The sequence below is a fragment of the Diospyros lotus genome, chromosome 13 (assembly GCF_014633365.1).
Source record: "Diospyros lotus cultivar Yz01 chromosome 13, ASM1463336v1, whole genome shotgun sequence".
In the NCBI taxonomy this organism is placed as follows: Eukaryota; Viridiplantae; Streptophyta; class Magnoliopsida; order Ericales; family Ebenaceae; genus Diospyros; species Diospyros lotus.
In genome coordinates this window covers 17980523-17985162 of record NC_068350.1, presented here as the reverse complement: position 1 = coordinate 17985162, position 4640 = coordinate 17980523, and the positions used below count along the sequence as shown (strand labels likewise).

The window sequence follows — 4640 nt, the reverse complement described above, 5'->3', positions numbered from 1 at the left end:
ATCTGGAGAATGACTTCTATGACAATTGGGTTTTGTGGGAGGCGATCGGTGTCGTTTGGCTCTTGGGCAGGGGCATTTTTGGTTCGCACTATGGTAAGGTGATGGGGTTGGCTTGAAAGGCTATAGTGAGATTATGGGGTAGGTAAGTTTTATCGAACCCCACGGTAGGCGCCAGATGTTCCTTCCTGACCAAAAGGAGCAATCGAAGACGGGATCATAACAATAGGGAGCGGGCTCCAACGACGAGTTCGTCCGGGGGGGTAACCGGCACCTGCAAGTACTCCGACACTCAAGTGAGTAAGAGAATAAAGAAATAGCAGTGTATTGGTAGGTCAGAGAATATAACATACCTTACCTCTGAAGAGAGCTGACTTATATAGAAAAAAGAAACATCTCCTACATGCATGCGTCATGTATTTGCAAGTGATGGAACTGAGTATCTGGTGCCGATGGAGATTCTCAGGTGGTAGTATAATATCGATGGGACCCTCATTAATGTGAATGGGATCTGTCATTAATGAGGATGAGATCTAGAGTAGACACACGAATACTCAATAGAGGTTGTAATGATACTGTTGCAGACTAGCGTATGGTCAAAATCAAACCAAGGTTGAGCCATGAGAGATGGACCGAGACTAGGCCATAAGAGATGGGTCGAGATTGGCCACGACAGTTCACTATAAATATATAACATAAGTTGTTATTAAAAGCCCGACTCTAAAATTCAATTTACAATTGTGGAGCGGGTCGGGTTGACGAAGCCCAAGTCCAAACCGCCTTATATCCTTGCTATAAAGTTGCTGCAAACCCTAACTAGGGTTTTGTTACTTCGCATATCACTTCTCCCTTGGACCCGACCTTCATCTCTCTGTCTATCAGGTTACAGAAGCTACTTGCAGCCATGAGAGCCAAGGTAACATCTCCTCTTCCCATTCCGATCTCTCTGTATCTCTCTGCCTATTTGGTGGATCTAATTCAAAAGTGTATTCGAAGTGTCTGTTGACGTAATGGATGTATATATTGGTGCTAATACTTTTGTACTTGGATCTCGTGTGCCTATGCTATCGCAGTGGAAGAAGAAGCGGATGAGGAGGTTGAAGAGGAAGCGCCGAAAGATGAGGCAGAGGTCCAAGTAGTCTCTCCGAACGAAGAAAACGAGTTTTCTAGTTCTTGATTATGTTTTGATGATAGACTTCGTAGATTTGATCTAATGACAGTTTTATATGTTTTTGGATTAATTTATCTTTGTCTTCAGATCGTTTATGGTGATTGTTACTACTGAACTGCCGTTCGCTGAATCCATATGATAATGGTGTTATGTTATTTTTTTTGTTCAGCTTATACCCCTGAGGGCATGATCTAGATGAGCACAAGCATACACCTGCATTTGTTTGGATTGTTTAAAGTTAAATTCTGCTAGAGTTTAGTCTTGTGACGTGTGGTGCCATCTCATTTTGGAACTTGTCAGCAAAAATAGATGTTTGGTTTTTGACAAGGCCAATTCTCATGATGACCTATCACCCTGTACCCCCAGTGAATTGAATGTTCCTTTAATTGATTGCTTATATGCATTTGCAAGTGAGACTGTTCTACTTTTTACCTTTCCTCTCCCAATTATTGTTGGGGCAAGAACTTTGCTATTTGGATAATGGATTAAAGAAACAGACTTAGTAGATGCATCTTATTTATTGATCAGTTTTGTTAAATGGATGCATAAAAAGGCATTTCAAGTGCACGGGGCTCCCTGCTTTTTAAGAGTTGAGAAAAGGTTGTTTTTTACTTGGTCTAACCCTTACTTTGCAAAGAGGCAGTTTTTGCAATCATAGTTGTCAAGGGTGTGGTGTGCCTAGGCACGAGGCGCACAGAGGTGCAGCTCTCTGCGCCTCATCACCACTAAGGCGCAGTGCCATGCTTGAGGCGCTGCCTAGGCCTTATGCAAGGCACAAGGCTCAAGGTGCATGAGGCGCATTCCTTGTATATGTGTATTAAGACCCTATTTCTTGTCCTTTTGTCATCCTAAATCTTATTTCTTGTTAATTTGATTGCATATTGTTGTATATTAGTGAGAGGGAAACCTGGCGGTCTTTTCACTCACTGGGAATACTTTGGCAGTGATGTTCACTCGCTAAAGAACTACTCATGTATGTGTTCTGCATCATTTTTGTTTCTTTTGTGTAATTTCTTTTGTAATTTGGAAGAAACTAATTCTATGTTGTAATTGTTTTTGACTGTGTGTTTTACTCTTTTTTTTTATTTATAATTTCTGTTGCAATTTAGAAATTTTCTAAGAAACAAATGTTGTCATTGTGTGATCTATGGATTTTTTTTCTCTCTTTTAATTTCTTCTACAATTTTTAAAAAAAAGTAATTGTTTTTCTGTAATTTTTGTGTTGTATGTTCTGCTGTAATTTTTTCTTCTTTCTTCTAATTGCATAAGAAATTAGAAGAAACCAATTGTTTTCTTGTAATTGTTTTTTGCAGTGTGTTATGTAGTAATTTTTTTTTTCTTTCTTTTAATTGCAAAATAAATTAGAAGGAATTAATTGTTTTCCTGTTCTGCTATAATTTTTCTTTCCTCTAATCTCTTTTGCAGTTAGAGGAAACTAATTGTTTTCTTGCAAGAATATTAGTTGTTATTATAGGGTGAGTTAGTTGTCATTTGTGATTTTATGAGTTCACATCTATCTCCTCAAAGGAACATATTGAAAAGAATGGTGTATAAATATTTTATAAGCATTTTGAATAAATGTGTGCCTTTTGTGCTTCACCTTGCACCTCGCACTTAGGCCCCAAGGACTAATTTCTGCCTTAGTGTACCTTGCACCTTTTGACAACTTTACAATTCAAACTTGTGATCTAATAGTCACGTGGGAATAATCTTTCCGTGCTATTAAGATTCCTCCATGTTGAATGGATGCATCTGTCAATTCTTTTATTGTACCTCAAGTTATAAGGCTTAAGAAATATAGTATTATTCTTGGTTGTATTGGCCATTATAATCTCGATACATATAAGAATGCAAATTGGATTGTCTTTAGGCAATTGAGGCATTGTTTGGCAAATGCTCACGCCAACTGGGATTGGTTTAGAAAGAGGGATGTTTTTGCCCAATGTTGGGCTGGAGCTTGGTCTCTCTAAAAGTTAGACCACATTGCCATAGGGTTGGTTTTGCAAGACGGTTGCAAGTATCGTCATTGTTATAAAAATTCCCTTTTTGTGGCATGGGATGGATGTTCTCTTATTTTTATGTAATATGTAGGGATGACAATTTAACTTGCCTCGATTACTGTTCCCCGATTTGTTGGAGAGATTTTCAAAAGAATGGTTGCAACCTTTCACTTGTTTGGGAAGTGATCCAAGTCAAGGACTAGAGGTTGTAACCTTTCAAATTCTATTTACAAAATTTTGGTTGTAACCTTTAGTAAATGGTTGTACCTCACTTGTTTTAAATTTAATTTAAGTAATTATAACCTTTGGTGAAGGGGTGTACCTTTGATAAAGGATTGTAACACACAAGAATTAGTTATAACCTTTTGTGAAGGATTGTAATACATATGAATGATTGTAACTTTAATGAAAAATTGTAACATTATCTATAAATAGATTGGTGTGTTGGATAAAAATTTTGAGAATTCATATTATTTCTCTCTCCTTGTTCTTCTCCTATATTCTTACATAAAACTTCATAATATTTGTGCATGCAAAAATCTATTTTTTGTATTCTTTTATTGCAGAAATAGACTACAAATTTTTTTGTTTTTTTTATTAATTTCGTGTGTTAGGGTTTGTTTTCGAAAATTGTACATTCGTGAACAAGCATTATTTTTTATTCTATTGTATCTTGAAGGTTTGTTTGGATTCCTTGTGCATTGTATTTTTGGACAAACAAAATATTAAGGAAAGCAAGTTTTCATATCTTAGAATCTTTGAGTTATTGTAACATATTTATCAGTGTATCACTACAATTTTTTTCTACACGATTGGGACAGGGTCAACATTTGTTTACTAGGCTTGAGGAATCAGGGATAACTATAACAAGTTTATTCGGCGGGGATGGTATTTATTATATATACCCTGCTTTGGCATGCCTCCCCCCTTCCTTATTATATGTCTAACCCCAATACCCAGCTCATAGGCCATTACCCAAATTAATTGATTTCTCACTTCTCTCTCAAATATTTTGTAAGTCGAGGGTGGCAAAATCATCTAGGGCCCAAAATTGAAACTCATTATGGCTTCGAGCTTTGGTGAATTAGTGCTTCCATTCTTCGCTTCTAGTATGTGCTACTGTGTTTGCCCCCTCCTCTCTCTGCCTTATAGTTTAGTCTCCGCTCCCCTTCCATTCCGCATTTTAGATGTTGAATTTGTTGATTGTCCCAGGCTGCCTGAGGCTTCTTTACTCTCCTTTGAACACTATATTTCTTTTTGTGTTGTGTCCCATCACCAAAGGTTGAAGACTTGTACTCAGATTGGTCACAATCAAAGGTCCCTGCACGCTGTATGGTTGAATTTTGGATTTTTTTTTTTTTTTTGTGTGGGGGGTGTTAAATTTGTGTTGATGTGTGCATAATCTATTGCATTTCCGGAGCAGAGAGCTTCCAGATCTTGGTTCTTTTCTCGTACTGTACTATTATCCTCTC

At 37.3% G+C, this 4640-nt stretch overlaps 1 long non-coding RNA gene across 1 annotated transcript; it reads left to right on the top strand.

The window, feature by feature from the left end:
* Window positions 1–745: 745 nt before the first annotated feature.
* LOC127788304 (uncharacterized) lies at window positions 746–1323 on the top strand. The gene is made up of 2 exons (XR_008020315.1): window positions 746–913; window positions 1071–1323. It is a non-coding gene; the product is annotated as an uncharacterized LOC127788304 (long non-coding RNA).
* Window positions 1324–4640: the final 3317 nt, after the last annotated feature.